The following is a 19,080-nucleotide window of genomic DNA, read 5'->3' as shown; positions in this document are numbered from 1 at the left end:
ACCAGTGCATGAAAAAACAATGTTTTCACCTGCTGTGTCTGGCCTTAATAGAGCTACTAGCCTGGGGTTTTAGCTTGATTGCTAGCAAACTCAACTCCTGAAGGGTATTCCATCAACCTTGCTAAAGGCCAGACCTGGCTTATTAAGTGTGCTTGCTGAAAGCAAAGTAATGCCCACTGTAGTTACATGTTAACATAGGACCCCTTCATTGATATCACCTTCACAATGCTTGTGTAGCGCCCCTTTGCTATGCTGGCAATTAATAGGGGTAGCTATCCTGAATTCTTTTAAAGTATTAAATAAACTAAAATGTTTAACTTTAATTATCTGTCTTGTTTGTCCTTATTACCTTTGGGTTTTAACTAATCATATAGCAAGGTTAATCTAAATCAGTGGTTCTTAAACTTTTTGTTTGGCGACCCCACAAAAAAGTATGGCGAGGTCTGGCGACCCCCCTTTCCCCAAACCCATTCTAAGTCCTTACGCAAATACCCCCCCCCAAACGTTAACAACTAAATCAAGCAAAAACTAGAAAGCAAAGTCATTTGTTTTATTTACTCCATATGAACAAGAACCGAGAAAACCAAACAATCACGATTAAACAAGTGTAGGCTGCCGCCATATCAGATCAGAGCGCTATGTAGCGTGCGCACACACACAAGCACGCACACACACATACACATGCAGCATTAGACCTACAACGTTACATTAATTATATTTATGGCGATAACAATAACAATATTTTTTTATTTCCCTTTTCTGGTTTACTATCTTTAACAATTTCAATGGGAAGGGTGGGCATGCTTCCGTGAACATAGCAAGTTAATTCTAGGAGGAATGCTGCATACGGCGACACAGAGATTTTCCTCCACCGTGCTGAGCCGACATCTGTATTTTGAGATGTCGTTTCATTTTGACAGGTTTTAAGCTCTCATTCGCAAGAACATCGCCGCAAATCACACATTGTGGGTGGTCGAGGTTATCTTTAACTTGGCAAGTGAATGCATATTTCAGAAAATCTTTCTGATAAAGCAGACGCACCATTTGTTCTTTTTTATTCTCACCGGCCTGTAGACTTGTCCCATCTGAGGATTACGGAGGAGTAGACGCACTGGTAGATGGCACTGCCAAGCTTTTGTTCAATTTTTTAAGCAGCCACCTGTCCATTTTGGCTAGTAAGCTACCTATGTCTTTTGTTTTGTTTTACTTAAAATAGCGGGAACAAGTTGAGTTTGCATAGTGGGAGCAGATAGTTACATTGTTTCTATTAGCGGACCAGTAGCCCATAGACTGAACCAGATCTCGTTGAAAGACGAAAACATTTCTCTCTCTTCTCTTAACTGCGTGTAAATAAGAAAAAGGCAGAAAAGGCCATTATTATTTTCCTTTGTTTCACCTATTAACAATTAATAATAATTTCAGACTGAATACAGAAAATAATTGGCGACCCCACAGAAGTTTTTGGCGACCCCATTTGGGGTCGCGAATCACTGATCTAAATGAATAGCATCAACTCACCTTTAAATGAAATCTATCCCCTTAGCTTAATAATCACACACTTATATGCAAAAATAACTATTTACTATATTTACACATTAATATACATGACACACATTCAACAATCAATTGCTTCAACATAAAGTTCAGTTTCACCTTTCTCACATGTAAACTGTTCCCATCAAATTATCACATTCACATGCAATTTGTATCTTTCAACTCAAATATTCTATACCAGGGCCCATATGAAACCTAAGCCGGCAATAGCCTTCTTTATATGCATAAATCAAACTTAAATGTTCACCGCTGCAGGCCTGATAGTCGCTCGGGTGCGTTGTAGCTTCCAAACACAAAATGGCTGCTTCACCACGAGTGGCTAAATAAAATGTGGTACCTCAGAGATTAAGCAGGGGGTCATGCATGCAGGGCGTGCGCAGGAATCCAGGTCCACAAAGTCTCTGGCATCTTTCCCAAATTCAGTCTCCCCACACTGGGCTGTTCGACGGAGTCCATATATCGCCACTGCAGGTGACGGACTGTTTCCGAATACATGGACTCGCATCCTATATTCCACCATGGGCTTTGACAGGTCATTGTCGGCATGCCAGAGAAATCTGAGAAAAATGCGATGGCCTTCTCTGACCAGAAAACTGTGAAACATTTGTTCCACGTCAGCTGTAACAGCAACTGCTTCCTGCCTGAAACGTATTAGCACACCTAGTAGGCTGTTGTTCAGGTCAGGCCGGGTAAGTAGCACATGATTCAAAGAGATACCTTCATGCTGAGCGCTGGAATCAAAAACAACCCGTATTTGGCTGGGATTGCGGGGGTGGGGCCACAGGTGGGGCCAGTTCTGCATGGTTCTGCATTTCCCACTATTACCCACCCGAAGTCAAGCCGTTGCGCGTAAGGGGCATTGTAGGGGCCATTGCGTTGTTCCCTAACTTTGTGAGCGCAAAGGATATCTCTTCCCAAAAGCAGCAGGATTTTGGCCTCTGGGTCAATAGCTGGAATCTCATGAAAAAACGGTTTCAGATGAGTGAAATAGTGGGCAATCTCTGGTGAAGGAATCTCTGATCGATCGATCGTCAGGTATGTAGTTGCATTCTATGAGTGTCGGAAGAAGCACCTGTGTCTTGCCGTCCAATGACAGTGCCTGGAACCCCGTTGCACGTCTCCCAGCTGTTTCTGTGATGCCGACACAAGTGCGGAGGGTGTAAGGGTGACTTTCGCTCTTAACCTTGAATAGGTCGAAAAACTCAGACTTTGCTAGTGAGCGGTTGCTCTGTTCATCAAGAACTACATACATCTTGACAGCAACCTCTTCGTAGCCACATGGAAAGACTTTAACTAAACAAATCTTGGAGCAAGTCTTGGGGCTCGCCCCTGCACCACAGATTTCAGTGCAGCTCGCGCTGACCTCAGGAGCGGGTTGTGCATTTTCCTCCCCGCCATGCTCTCCTGCAGTGTTCTCTCTTTGCCAGGGTGGTGGTCCTGGGTGAAGTGCTGTTGTGTGCTTAACACTCTCACACTCATTACATTTAACAACCGCCTTGCAGTCTTTAGCTAGGTGCGTAGTGGAAGAACAGCAACGATAGCACACACCATTGTCTTTAAGAAAGGCTTTACGCTCTTCCAGGGGCTTTGCCCGAAATCCCCGACATCGATTGAGAGGGTGGGGCTTGTTCTTGTGCAACAGACAGTGCTTGCCAGGATCAACAGGTGTGTCAGAGGCACTGCAAGCAGGTGGGGATTCAGCTGTTGATGCTACTTCAGTTTTGTGAGCAGCGATGGCTATCTTCCTTTGAGGCTGTTTCTTGAAGCCGATGTCATGCCAGAGCTGAAGTTAAAGCTTGGATCGTTCCTCGCCTGCGCTTCTGTGCATACGAAGTCTGTAAAGAATGAGAACGGCGGGAATGACACATGATGTTTTCTTTTATATTGTGAACCCTGATTTATCAATTTTTCCTGCAAGGGATATGGCAGCTTTTCAACGATTGGGTTGACACCTCTTGACATATCCAAGTAAGAAAGACCAGCCAAGAAGCCCTCTGTTTTGGCTGAAAGGACTTCTCGTAAGAGATCACCAAGCTCGCGTAGTTTCAAAGGATCTTGCTTAGTTATTTTCGGAAAGGATTCTAGGAGCGCCTTTTCGATTACCTCTGGAGCGCCGTAAACCTCTTCGAGGCGGTCCCATGAAGTCTTGAGCCCAATGTCTGGATATCTTATGTGCACAGATCTTATTCTCTTCACATATTCAGAGGATGTATGACCTAGCCACTTGATTAAGAGATCGAGTTCTTCACTCGCTGTGAGATACAGTCCTTGTTTGGCATTATCAAAGGAAGACTTCCACGCCCAATAATTTTCTGGGCGATCGTCAAATTTGGTAAGTCCAGCATGAATGAGCTCACGCCTAGCCAGAAATCGAGCTATGTCACTCATGGCTTCCTCTCCACTGAGAGGTCGATGTGGAAGAGGGGAAGCTAAGTGTTGTTGCAAAGGTTTGAATTCAGACGGGCTGTTAGCCCATGGATTATGCACGCTTCTCACATCCTCTGGGGTTTGCATTAAGGTAACATGCTGCCTCCTAATATTAGAGTGTGGAGGGGGTAAGTGCTGATGTGGGGTGCTCTGAGGCAGTTCTGCAGCATCATCAATATGACTATTCGGAGCTACAGGTGTCACACTGTGATTAAGATTCCCTTCAGTGTGTGATTGATCGCATGGAGGTGTTACATTAGAATGCTGCTCCACAAAATCTTTTGTGCGCTGTATGGGATCTTCAGCAGAAGCTAAACTTTGTCTAGCGCTTAAGGCTCCTTCGCCTATAGACTCAGCAGCCTCTTGAAATACCATGGCTTCAGCCATTGCGGCAGCTGCCTCCTTTTCGTGCTTCAATGCAATGAGAGCGCCCTCCATACGGACTTGTTCCATTCTAACTTCAAGTTCTTTCTTTGATCTGTTGATCTGTTCAAATGCTTAGCCGATTGTGCTGCCTGTGATCTTGTTTCAGAGTTTCCCTTATCCTCCATGACTGTGTATTTGTGTAGGTCTTACTTAAAAGATACAAAGAACGTGACTGGAGCCCTCTGCACACTGTAGAATAGTTGGATGATACGTTTTTTTACTATTCTGCCCCTGTTGTATGTAGCTTCACAACTCTGACACTGTGATCTGCAGCACCGGAGCGCCACAGGGAACTGTGCTCTCTCCAGTCCTGTTCACCCTGTACACATCTGACTTCTGCTACAACACCGAGTCATGCCACATGCAGAAGTTTTCTGATGATACTGCAATTGTGGGGGGTATCAGGAACGGGCAGGAGGAGGAGTACAGGAGCCTGGTGGAGGACTTTGTGCAATGGTGCAAACTCAATCATCTTCAACTTAACACTTCAAAGACCAAGGAGATGGTGGTGGATTTCCGCAGGTCTAAGCCCACTCTGCTACCAGTCCACATTGATGGGGTCAATGTGGAGGTGGTTAGCACCTACAAGTATCTGGGTCTCCACCTGGACAATAAACTGGACTGGTCAGCCAACACTGATGCACTCTACAAGAAAGGGCAGAGCAGGCTGTACTTCCTGAGGAGGCTGCGGTCCTTCAATGTGTGCAGTAAGCTCCTCAGGATGTTCTACCAGTCTGTTGTTGCCAGCGTCCTCTTCTATGCAGTAGTATGTTGGGGAAGCACAAGGAAGAAGGATGCGGGGCGAATTGAGAGGCTGGTAAGGAAAGCTGGCTCTGTAGTGGGAGCTGAACTGGAGTGCATCACTTCACTATCTGACAAAAGGACCCTGAACAACTGATCAACATCTTGGACAATGAGTGTCACCCACTCCACAGCACTATTGTTAAGCAGAAGAGCCTGATCAGCTGGAGACTTCGCTCACTGCCTTGCACAACTGACAGACTGAAAAGGTCATTTGTCCCCAGGGCCATTGAACTGTTCAATGCCTCACTTAAGGGAAGAGGAGAGATAGACTTCTCTGCATAGTCTGTCTGCCTCTTCACCCCCTCCATGTTTGGTACTGTCTGTCCACTAGCCACTTTTACCACTGTCTTTATGCCTCACTGTTTGCGTGCTATATTAGCACATTAGCACATATGCATAACCCCCCCCCCCTCCATGCCACAGCCGAACTGTGGCCACACTTATACATTTTCTTAAATAGTTAAATATATAGATATATAGACTTTACTTTACTTTATTTCTGCATTGTTGCACTGTTGGACTTACTCATTTGCACTATCACCATGACCACTATCACCATTGCACTACCACCATGACAATCATTCACACAGAGCACCTTAGAGCACCTTACCATACCTTACTATGCACAGAGAATCACAGGCTCAGTCCCTGCCTCAGTCATTGCAAGCGCCTCTGATTGATTAATCACCACTATGTGGATACTGTTTTTAGAATTGATTTAGATTAAGTGTTAGTTAATATAATTTGTATTTTTGTAATTTGTATTTTAGTATATTTTTATATATTGTATTTAAGTGTTAGTTAGTATAATTTGTATTTTAGTATATTTAGCATATTCTTTATCTTCTACTGTCCTTATTGCTTAGTTGTGTTTTTATATTATATACTTTAATTACTCTTTCTGCTGTTAAAGAATGTGTTTGTGTTGTCTGTATGCTGCTGAGACCTTGAATTTCCCCTGGGGATCAATAAAGTATCTATCTATCTATCTATCTATCTATCTATCTAACTCGACAGATAGCTAAACAGAAGTCTGATTACTGAAGAAGCCGGAACCAAAGATGTGTAATCTCCAGTGTTTTACTTGAATTCAGCACTCAAACATATTTTGTGAAACTGAAATACACAATGTGTGTATTGTGAAAAACACAATAAAGAATGTGTCTTAGAAAAATGTCCATAAAGATCACAAATAATACAGTTTAATGTTCTTTAGCATAACACAAAATTCACCTGATTTACTGCAGGCTAATACAAATGCTAAGTCATTAATCTAACATAAAGTACATCATTTACTTACAAACGATGGTTTCTTGAGCTCTCATAAGCAAAATATACAGAGAATAGACTGTAGCCACGCAGAGAGAGAGGTAAAGACTGCTGATACAAAATGTGGTCGAAAGAGAAACTAAACATGCAGACAAAATGGATGCCGTAACCTTAACTACGAAAACAACACAGCTTATTCTAACTGCTACCTAATGTGGCCATTAGGCGGAGCTCTAAGAGCAGACATTACAATCTGTTTTAGACTTTTAAGTCTATGGGGATTTTTTTAAAGTTTATAATTAATAGTTTAAAAAGTATAAAAGTAACAAAGATGAAAAGTACAAAGCACACGTCCTAAGTAAGACGTACGTAACATAGTTTGAATTAAGTTTTTTAAGAAATGGTTGAAGCTGCATTAAACGCGTTAGATGAAAAATAATACGAACTAGAAAAGTATTTCCTGAAGGAAATACAGTGCATGAAAATGCAAAAAATATGTTGTAAAATATCATACAGAGTAAAAACAAATAATGCAGATATAGTTGCAATAGTGTTGCTAGGGTTCATATGTTGGTTGTTATGCCAAATGAAGTGGTTGCTATGCTGGTTGCTTGGGTAATCCTGTTGGTTGCTATGGTGATTGCTAGGTTGACATTGTGGTGGTTGCTAGGCTTTTGCTAGGGTATTTGACATGGTTGCTATGTTGTTGCTAGGGTACTTGAGGTGGTTGCTAGGCTGTTGCTAGGTTAGTTGTGGTGGTTGCTATGCTGGTTGCTAGGTTAAACTCATTGGTTGCTATATTGGTTGCTAGGTTGTAACTGTGGAAGTGGTTGCTAGGCTGTTGCTAGGGTATTTGACATAGTTGCTAGGCTGTTGCTATGGTACTTGAGGAGGTTTAGTTGGAATGACTGAACAGTTAAATAGGTGGATAGTTTAAATGGTTAAATTATTCAATAGGGAATTATTGTAGTTAGGACTTTTATTTTTAAACAGTTGTGGACAGAGGAAACAGTTGAACAGGATGTGTAGTCTTAAGAGAATGAGACTGTATCAGAGAATAGGCGTGTTCGTCTTCATGCAGATCTGATTTGATGTGATTTATGCTGGGTTGAGCTCTCCATTGTGTTCAACCCAGCATGCATCACATCAAGTTAGATCTGCACAGATCTGCATGAAGACGAACACGCCTATAATGTCTATTAGGAAGAGAATTGGCACTGTCTGGTTACTTCCGGTTGCTGTTCCTCCTCAGATTCCACTTGAGGGCACTCGCAGGCAAGTGTAAAATGCATGGAGGTCTATGGAGTTTACCCCTCAATATCCACTTTTCTCTGGATATAATTTTTTGAGTAGTAATTTGAATGTTGCATTCGCTAGGAGAAGCAAAGAAAATACACACTGTTGATTGTTATATTTTTTGAAGTCACGTAAGTCTTCTAAAAAGCCTTTCAAATATGTCAATGACGTCATTCATTAGCACAATGCTAGCGTAATATGGGCAACAACGACCCAACCTGTAAGAAATGAAAAGGACATAAGTACTCCTCCATTCAACTTTAGATCTAAAATCTATATTGAACTTGCATAAACTACAATAAAATCTACGATTCTTCCACGACAAGCAGGTGAGAGATAAATTTAGCCGTCTAGCTCCATAGACCCCCATTCAACCTGCGCTCGCCCACGATCACCCCCACTGGAATTCTAATGGAACTGCAACCAATTTCGATACAATGGGGCTTAACCCACTAGGCGCCACTGTCGAGTTAACTCGACAAGATGCGGTACTGAATAAAACGGCCGATTTAGTCAAATAGGGTGTCATATTTCGTTCGACTTCCACTCCACTAGATGGCAGACATGTCATACGTCATCCCTGAGTCCGAAAAAGGTCCCGCTTTAAACAAAACTTTCGCGCTACAGCTGCATTGAATCAGTGCGTGCAATACCGGAGCTAGTGTGCGTGTGAGCTACTTTATCAGAGCGATATTGTCAACGTCAGCGAGTATTTGCATTAGATTATCGTCTAATGGCATCAAAAAAGTTTACCTGAAATGAAGTGTTGGGTCTTCTATTCGCGGACCCTGATTCTGAAGGGGAATATCTGCCTTCAGAAAATGACGGTGATTCGTTTAGTGAGGCTTCAGATGCGTCCCTGCCTTGCAATGATGCAGCTGGACAAAGTGAGAGTTTACTCCATAGTTTAGCTTACACCAAGCACAAATGTTGAATCGTTTGCCCAACGTCACTGGTGGGAATAATGTTTCACGGGTTCGGAGTGTTCATCGGGAAGTTAGCAGGGTGTTAGTGGTGTGGCGAACGAGGCTGGAGGTAGCCTAATGTCCATAGCGCTAGCTTCTGTCTTCTGTGTGCCTCTCGACAATCGTGGCGACAGTAACGTGGTGGAGCCTTTGTCTAATGCCACTGGGTATGTTAGACGAGGTCGAAGTGCTCATAGGACAGTTAGGGGGGAACGTAGTGGCAGTGTGGGGAGTCGCAATGAGAATGACAGTAGGCCTAGTCCGAGCTGCGCAAATTCTCTCCACTCGGCGCGCGCGAGGCAGATCTGGCCACGCTCTCTCCCTCTCCCTCCCACACACACACACACACACACACACACACACATTAGGTCATGCATAGTCTATCACAAGATGATGGAAATGCCAGCCCTGTATGGATAGGGATAGGGAGTCATTATCTCTACAGCAAAAGGCCTGCTACATAAAAAAAAATGTCAGCCATTTATTAGTAATGATTTACACTGTTGATTTGCTATCTATTTCCCTGATCATTTAGGACATACACTATGTGTTCCTTTTTGTGTGTTCATGTCCTTGTGATGTGTGTGTCTTTGTCAGCTAAGAAAAAAAAACAAAAAAACATCCAACAAAAACAACAAAAAGAAAAATAATACTAACATCGTCTCTTGTCTTGTTTCCTCATCTCACTCCTGATCTGTGCCTTGCCGTGGCAAATGAGCTTTTGAACTAAACAGGTCTTGTCTACTTGTGTTTGTGTGTCATCTGAATAATATATATGTGCCCCATACATGGAATCAGAGTGCCTACTGTATGTAGTAAATGGAAAATCTCTACAGCAAAAGGCCAGTCTACCGCTACATGCATTTGGTTTGTTTCTGCCATTTATTAGTAATGATTTACACAGTTTGTTCACTACTTACTATTTACCTGAGCATTCAGTATTGTGCAATATAGCATACAGAAGGTGAGGGACATTTTGGGGGGAAAGAAGTGGTGCATTTTATCATTCAAACATGCGATTTTTCATGAAAATTCTATAATCCAAGATGGCCGCCACCATATGACATCATAATATGCAAATTATATATAAACATTTAATCTCTACATAAACTTTGGGTCATCCTTAATATTTCTCTAATTTACAGAAAGTCTCTATCTCTTATCACTTTTAAGATATAGCCTTTTAGATGTCAAAATTGATCGTTTCGGAAAAAAACCTCTGGCGCCTAAAGGGTTAATAGGAAGTGCCAAGGCTCTCTATAGACGGGCTGACTGTATGCTTAAAGCCTGAGAAACTGACAGTTGGTGCAGGTGGCCTGGCCACCTGGCCTAGGATTCTAATTGTTTAACGGCCCTATTGTGATGTCATCAGCCCAATAATAAGTCTATGGGGACATTTTGAGTAGTTTTTCATAAATAGTTTAGAAAGTATAAAAGTTACAAAGATGAAAAAAAAAGTCCAGATGTCCTAAGTAAGACCTACGTAACATAGTTTCAATGAAGTTTCTAAGTTAAACGGTTGAAGCTCCATTAACTGCGTTAGAAGAAGAACTAGAAAAGCATTTCCTGAAGGAAATACAGTGCATGAAAATGCTAAAATATGACGTAAAATATCATATAGCGTAAAAACAAACTATATTGGTTGCTAGGTAGATGAGGTTTAATATAGTTGGAATGACTGAACAGTTAAATAGGTGGATAGTTTATATGGTTAAATTATTTGCTAGGTAGATGAGGTTTAATATAGTTGGAATGACTGAACAGTTAAATAGGTGGATAGTTTAAATGGTTAAATTATTTAGGTAGATAGTTGACGATAACTGACAGTTGGAATGGCTCTAATGTTTGCTAGCAGTTATGCTAACTATGTTTCTAATCGTTTTATCAAAAATGATAACTATGCTAACAATACTAACTAGCATGCTAACTATGCTAACCATGTGACTTAGCTAACTTAGCTTATCATTTTTAGTAGTTATGCTAAGTATGTTAAGTAGCATGTTAACAATGTTAAAATGTTAACTATGTTAACCATGTGACTTAACTAACCTAGCTAATCATTTTTAGTAGTTATGCTAACTATACTAACTAGCATGCTAACAATGTTAACTATGCTAACCAAGTGACTTAGCTAACCTAGCTAATCATTTTTAGTAGTTATGCTAACTATGCTAACTAGCATGCTAACAATGCTAACATGCTAACTATGCTTGCTAAAAATGCTAACAATGTTAGCAATGTTAACAATGTTAACATGCTAACTGTGCTAACCATGCTAACTAGCTACAGTGGGTAGGAGTCATAGTTGATGACAAGTAACAGTTACAATGGCTGAACAGTTAAAAAGTTCAGTAGTTTAAAGGGTTAAATTGTTTAACAGTGAAATATTGTAGTGAGGACTTTTATTTTGAAACAGTTTTTGGCAGAGGAAGCATTTGAACAGGATGTGTAGTCTTAATATGGCCAGTTTGTATGCTTAAAGCCTGAGACTGGCAGTTGATCCAGGTGGCCTGAACACCTGGCATAGGATTCTAATTGCTTAACGGCTCTATTGTGATGTCATCAGCCCATGTTAAGTCTATGGGGAAATGTTGAACAGTTTTTAATTAATAGTTTAAAAAGTATAAAAGTTACAAAGCAAAAGAATACATAGCACCCATGTCCTAAGTAAGACCTACGCAACGCAGTTTGAATGAAGTTTCTACGTTAAACGGTTGAAGCTGCATTAAACGCGTTAGAAGAAGAATCAGAAGAACTAGAATTGCGGTTCCGAGGAACTGCAAGAGTGGGTTTGATCAGGGGCATGGAACTCGGCCTCATCCAAGGATTCCGACGGTACATCATTGATGAAAATCGGGCACACCGATCAAAAGTTATCTGCATTAACGCAACATCCAATGAGCTAAAACGCATAAATAAAATGGTTGCTATGCTGATTGCTAGGGCAATCATGCTGGTTGCTATGGTGGTCGCTAGGTTGACATTACAGGGGTGGTTTCTAGGTTGTTGCTAGGGTAATTAGTTAGTTGCTAGTAAGCCATCATTATTTTAAGAGATACATTTTCAAACCAGAACTGTGTATATAACAGAACTGTGTATAACTGTGTAACTCATGGTTAAAAACGTATCAGAATCTCAGAAATAATCACGTAATGTAGCCAGTTTAAGATTTTTTAAGAAGTCAGATTTTTTAAAGGCAATCAAATTTCTGCTGACTCTCTTCTGGCTGCGGTTAAAGGCCAGCGCCTCCTGAGAGGCCTGAAGGGTCAGTTCTGAGGTTGTTGGCTGCTGGAACTGAAAAATGGACTGCATTTTCTTAAAAGACAATGTGACTGAATGTGACTGAAGTGCGGGCAAAGTTTGCACAGAAATGTACGATTTTTCCCACCCTCATCGACCTTGTCATAAAACTTGTTTAAATGATCACACGACGCCTCCTTGCTGCTTTGTCGTCTACATCAGCATTTCTCAAACTTCTTTGACCTGAGGCCCAGTCAAGGCATACTTTGGGGTCATAGGGCCCACCTACTAGCCTAGAAATCTAGACGCGCCCCTAGCGGCAGCAAATTACATTTGCTGCCAGGGCTAGTCTAGCAACTCTCCGTTGGCTTGTGAGCTCCAGAAACCGAAACTTCGACGGGCCAATGAAATCGTGTATAGAGTCGTTAGGTGGGCTTAACATAATGATTGATGGCAGAGTTGCAACGGTTTGGCTTGAATTCCCTGCTACTTGAAAACAAATAAGATGGATGATGCTGTTGGCGAACAGTGTGACACGAGTTAAAGGACAGGTTCGGTATTTTACACTTAAAGCCCTGTTTTCAGATAGTTTATGATTAAATAGAACGTTTAAGATTGAAATTTGGACACATGCTGCTGTCCTGAGAATTTTCGGTTTCTGTGGTAGCGCCCCCCCTCCTGACAAAGACATGAAACAAAGACATGAAACTCACCGAGTGGTCAGGGGTGTTCGCTGATATGCTCACACAAAAATCGCTGCAAAAGACGCTTTCCAACAGGTTATTACCATGTTGTAAAACTGTGGAGCTATTTTTCCAAACGCCTCACACCCGTACATTCTTCCGTTGAGAGCTTGAATAATAGACACTCCAGCCCAGTTGGTGGCGATAATGCACCTTACACCGTCTTGCCAATTACAAGCAAACCACTGGCATTTCATTGAATACACAGAAGAAGCAGAAGATCGCTGTCTTGAAGTATTTTGCAACAGACAGCTAAAAATGAGGCGATTTTGTGCAGTTCCGAATTGCGGGAAAATTCGTGGCAAAAAAAGTTGTCACAGACTTTCTTTCAACGATTCAGAAAGGCTAAAGTTGTGGCTGGAATTTCTGGGGTTGGATGTGAGCACACCTGTTGAGAATGTGCAGAAAGCTGATCACCGTGTCTGCATTTTACTGAACTTCGCTGGAGGTCAAAAGAAATCGCCCAAAAAGCTCTTTCGCCTGAGAAATACAGCGGTTCCCACATTACCTCCTGGGACGACAGAGTTGGAAGAACTTGCATGTAAGAACTTATTTGTTATGTCCATAACCTGTCATTTTCACATCATAAGCCTAACACTAACCCTAGCCTACATGAATAATTTGGCTACATGATTTTGTACGTTTACTATTTTTTTGGCTGTGGAACTTTCATGATGAAAACGTAATGATTCACGTAGGCTATCATTCACATCGTGCAAGTTCCAAGACATTTTAGCATTAGCCATGGTTGGACGTGACAATAATTTGGATAGCGTAGTAGCCTACGATACCGCGACTGCATAAGATTACAAAAAGAAAACAAACAACCCCATATCCGTTTCCGGCAGCGGAGTAATACCGTACCTCACAGCACATCCAATACAAGTCAATGGAGTTGGACAAAAACTACGATAAAACCTGTTGGAAAGAATCTTTTGCAGCGATTTTTGTGTGAGCATATCAGTGAACACCCCTGACCACTCGGTGAGTTTCACGTCTTTGTAAACGAAAGTTTAATGCGTTTTAGGAACGATTGTTCCAGTGCACCTATGCATCGTTCTGGAGGAGGGGGGGCGCTACCACAGAAACCGAAAATTCTCAGGACAGCAGCATGTGTCCAAATTTCAATCTTAAACGTTCTATTTAATCATAAACTATCTGAAAACAGGGCTTTAAGTGTAAAATACCGAACCTGTCCTTTAAGCTTTTATTAAGTTGGCAAACCTTTGAACTAGCCAACTAGCTCCGCTGGTGGGAAACGCATGGGACTCATAGCGCTGCCGCTGTCCTATTGCGTGCAGAGGGAATTTGAAAGACAACTGATTATCCCGCCCCTCGGACTGAGCACTGCGAACGGTGAGTGTCCAGACCCTACATGTTAATGTGGGTCTGGCTCGCCAGGCTACCCACCTACATGAACCCACCCCTATCAAATTGTAATGATATCACAATTATTATTATTTTTTAGGGCTGTCAAAATAACTGATTAATTTCGATTAATTAATTTGAGAAAAAATAACTGATTAAAAAAATTAGTGCAAATTAATCGATTCCGTATGACCTTTGACCCCGAGCCGTTCTAGTCAGTAAAATTTAGACTGTAATATGAAGGAGAGAGAAGAAAACATGCTGCCTGGATCATTGATTGGAACATTTACTTTTAAAAAACGGCCTGATGGTGTTGATAAAAAATAAAGTGTTGAAAATAAAGTGCTCTGCAATGAAATGCCTTGTATGTGAAAAAAAAACTTCTTCCCGAAGCACTTTTGAATTTATTTCCTTAGCATATTAGGTCATATCATAGATTATTATGGCAATTATTTGAACAGTGAAAATAATAATAAAAGAGTTTTTGAACTTTAATGTCACTAATGCTGATTATTCAATGATTCATTATAATTTAAATATTTAAAATACTTTCACAGCAAAAAATATATATGCGATTAATTTAGATTAATTAATCACAGAGTGTGTAATTAATTAGATTAATTTTTTTAATCGATTGACAGCCCTATTATTTTTATACTATATTGCTATACATGCACTTCAAAACAGTCAATGTTTAAAGTGCCAAGATTGTTCACAAAAGTTTGTGAAAGCATGCACATCAGAGTACTGCTTTACTAATGTAAAATATAAGTAGGCCTACAATAGTTTCATTGTTTTTGCATTGTTACATGATGCTTGCATGAGAAATACTTCTCAAAACAACAGCAATTATATGGATGCCGTTGTTTTGGGATATTTCCCTCATGCAAGCACCATACACTGATAGAGTATATATATGCTATTTAATTACATTTCATTTGAATGCCTGAATGTAAGAATTCAGGAAACACAATACCAGCTTTTAACATTTCTGTTGTTTACTAGTTTATGTAAATCACATAACACATGAACTGTTTACATACTACTGATAGCCCATTACTGTACACAATAATACTGTGCCAATTCATTAACATATATTAAACATCAGGCGTCTTGTTTACACATTTAAACCATATTTGCACTTCGAATTTCGCTTCCAAACTGTAATAACTATATCTACAAAGTCTAAAGAAGATAACTATGTAGTCTGTTCATAGATAAGATCAATTCTGACAGAACTACAGACTTCGTGAAAGTAGCCTAGTAGTCCTACATAAAAGGCTCCATATTCACTTCATTGCAAAATCGAGGTTGGTCTGTTTACACACTAAAACCATATTTACACTTCGAAATTCGCTTCCAAATTGTAGTAACTACATCTACGAAGTCTAAGGAAGATAATCATGTAGTCTGTTCATAGATAAGATACATTTTGACAGAACTACAGACTTTGTGAAAGTAGCCTAGTAGCCCTACATAAAAGGCTCCATATTCACTTCATTGCAAAATCGCGGTTGGTCTGTTTACACACTAAAACCATATTTACACTTCGAAATTCGCTTCCAAATTGTAGTAACTACATCTACGAAGTCTAAGGAAGATAATCATGTAGTCTGTTCATAGATAAGATAAATTTTGACAGAACTACAGACTTTGTGAAAGTAGCCTAGTAGCCCTACATAAAAGGCTCCATATTCACTTCATTGCAAAATCGCGGTTGGTCTGTTTACACACTAAAACCATATTTACACTTCGAAATTTGCTTCCAAATTGTAGTAACTACATCTACGAAGTCTAAGGAAGATAATCATGTAGTCTGTTCATAGATAAGATAAATTTTGACAGAACTACAGACTTCGTGAAAGTAGCCTTGTAGCCCTACATAAAAGGCTCCATATTCACTTCATTGCAAAATCGCGGTTGGTCTGTTTACACACTAAAACCATATTTACACTTAGAAATTCGCTTCCAAATTGTAGTAACTACATCTACGAAGTCTAAGGAAGATAACCTTGTAGTCTGTTCAACGATAAGATACATTTTGACAGAACTACAGACCTCGTAAAAGTAGTACCTAAAATGAGTGTGATAAATGGCCATCACGTAGCCTAAAGCATATAGCACTAGCATATGACAACAGCAAATAGCTAACGTTTACGTTAGCCTAACTTACTTATCGTTGACGTTGACCCGACACGTTTATAAGTTAGACCATAGACTGATAAGGACGTCCATCAGAATTCTGTGTGTATCCTGTGTATCTTTCGTGCTGCTATCCTGTTGCCTCTTCCCTGTTGTTCCAGCAACAAGGTTTTTACGCGATATTTACACCACATCCCAGAGAGTTGTTGTTTGGTGGGTCAGGTGACGAGCCGTCGAATCACAGCACAGCAACCAGAATGCATTGCAACACACCGTCATGAAGGGACTCATCGTTAGGTCGGCTTTAAATAGCATACAGAACCTTTAGTAATTTAACGTTGTCTGTAAGCTCCACAGATCGTGGCAAGACAATTGAATTGATTATAGACTTCTTGCCGGGCAATGTTGAGTAACTTAACATGAATAGTAATGATGCGTGGATGTGCTCAATATCTGTATAATTGTGTGTTTCTCAATGTTAAAATCTATACAACTGTACACATGACTAGGTTTGAGTGGAGCTAGCAGGGCATAATACTGGGTTGAATGGATTTGGAAAATACTTTATTTTTTTAATGACCTATATGAACATGGTTTGGCTTTAAAAAAAAAGATGAGACAGCGTGAAGCGTGAATCTTTTTTTACATGACCTTTACAACTGGTGCTGGCAAGGCATTGAACTGGGCTGAATGGATTTGGAAAATATATATATATTTTTATATATATATTTTTTTTTTTAATGACCTGTATCAACATGGATTGGCTTTAAAAAAAAGATGGCAGAGCGCGAAGCTCTTTAGAACTGGTGCTGGCAAGGCATTGAACTGGGCTTCATCCAAGGATTCCGACGGTACCTCATTTATGAAAATCGGACATACGGGTCAAAAGTTACATGCACACACCTTCATATACACAGGCAGCCCAGCCCAGCCCATTAGAGCTCTGCCAGGTGGCTTAGAACTCTTCCAGGTGCAAGCTTAAGCAATTAGAGCTGTGATGTCACAATCGAATTAGAATCCTTGAACATTCCGCCATTCATTTCAATGGGCCCAAAAAACGCAGAAAAACGGGAATACCGCGAAAACGACAAGGGCCAGCGACACGAAATCAACAAGCAAGTTACACCGGTTCGGGCCTGAATTTTTGGAGTTCGAACCGCGTCGATAGCTCAAACGGTCTAGGAGCAGTAGTTCGGCCAAAAAGTGGGTGAATAGGAAGATATAATAACTAGAATTGCGGTTCCGAGGAACAGCAAGAGTGGGTTTGATCAGGGGCATGGAACTCGGCCTCATCCAAGGATTCCAACGGTACCTCATTTATGAAAATCGGACATACGGGTCAAAAGTTACATGCACACACCTTCATATACACAGACAGCCCAGCCCAGCCCATTAGAGCTCTGCCAGATGGCTCAGAACTCTGCCAGGTGCAAGCTTAAGCAATTAGAGCTGTGATGTCACAATCAAAATTTGAATTCTGAACATTCCGCCATTCATTTCAATGGGCCCAAAAAACGCAGAAAAACGGGAATACCGCGAAAACGACAAGGGCCAGCGACACGAAATCAACAAGCAAGTTACACCGGTTCGGGCCTGAATTTTTGGAGTTCGAACCGCGTCGATAGCTCAAACGGTCTAGGAGCAGTAGTTCGGCCAAAAAGTGGGTGAATAGGAAGATATAATAACTAGAATTGCGGTTCCGAGGAACAGCAAGAGTGGGTTTGATCAGGGGCATGGAACTCGGCCTCATCCAAGGATTCCAACGGTACCTCATTTATGAAAATCGGGCACACGGATCAAAAGTTGTCTGCATTAACGCAACATCCAATAAGCTAAAACGCATAAATAACATGGTTGCTATGCTGGTTGCTATGGTGGTCGCTAGGTTGACATTACAGGGGTGGTTTCTAGGTTGTTGCTAGGGTAATTAGTTAGTTGCTAGTAAGCCATCTTAAGCTGACTGCATAAAGTGATTATTTTAAGAGATACATTTTCAAACCAGAACTGTGTATAGGTCATGGTTAAAAACGTATCAGAATCTCAGAAATAATCACGTAATGCAGCCAGTTTAAGATTTTTTAAGAAGTCAGATTTTTTAAAGGCAATCAAATTTCTGCTGACTCTCTTCTGGCTGCGGTTAAAGGCCAGCGCCTCCTGAGAGGCCTGAAGGGTCAGTTCTGAGGTTGTTGGCTGCTGGAACCGAAAAAAGGACTGCATTTTCTTAAAAGACAATGTGACTGAAGTGCGGGCAAAGTTTGCACAGAAATGTACGATTTTTCCCACCCTCATCGACCTCGTCATAAAACTTGTTTAAATGATCACACGACGCCTCCTTGCTGCTTTGTTGTCTACATCAGCATTTCTCAAACTTCTTTGACCTGAGGCCCAGTCAAGGCATACTTTGGGGTCATAGGGCCCACCTACATGAACCCACCCCCTCCTCCCAACCCCTATCAAATTGTAATGATATGACAATTATTATTTTTATACTATATTGCTATACATGCACTTTAAAACAGTCAATGTTTAAAGTGCTAAGATTGTTCACAAAAGTTTGTGAAAGCATGCACATCAGAGTACTGCTTTACTCAGGGGCGGAGCTACGTGGTGGCCAGGGGGGGCCACGGCCACCACGGGTCAAAGCTTGGCCACCCTGCTGGCCCCCCCAGCTCCGTTCAGTGAAAAGTAAAAAAAAAAGATTGCTGCCGTTTTCAACGGTAGCCTACTTTGAAAGGAAGTGTAGCCTACGGTTCTAATCAAATCGTGAGTAGGCCTAGTGCAGCAGCAGCAGGGGACAATTCAAGTCATCTGTTAAAAACACTTGACAGTAGACTACTACTTACTTA

This window comes from Alosa pseudoharengus, unplaced genomic scaffold (genome assembly GCF_046254945.1).
Source record: "Alosa pseudoharengus isolate Yale_2024_CS ecotype anadromous, Long Island Sound unplaced genomic scaffold, YU_APseudo_1.1 YU_APseudo_1.1_scf_27, whole genome shotgun sequence".
NCBI lineage: Eukaryota > Metazoa > Chordata > Actinopteri > Clupeiformes > Clupeidae > Alosa > Alosa pseudoharengus.
Note: the sequence above shows the minus strand (reverse complement) of the source record.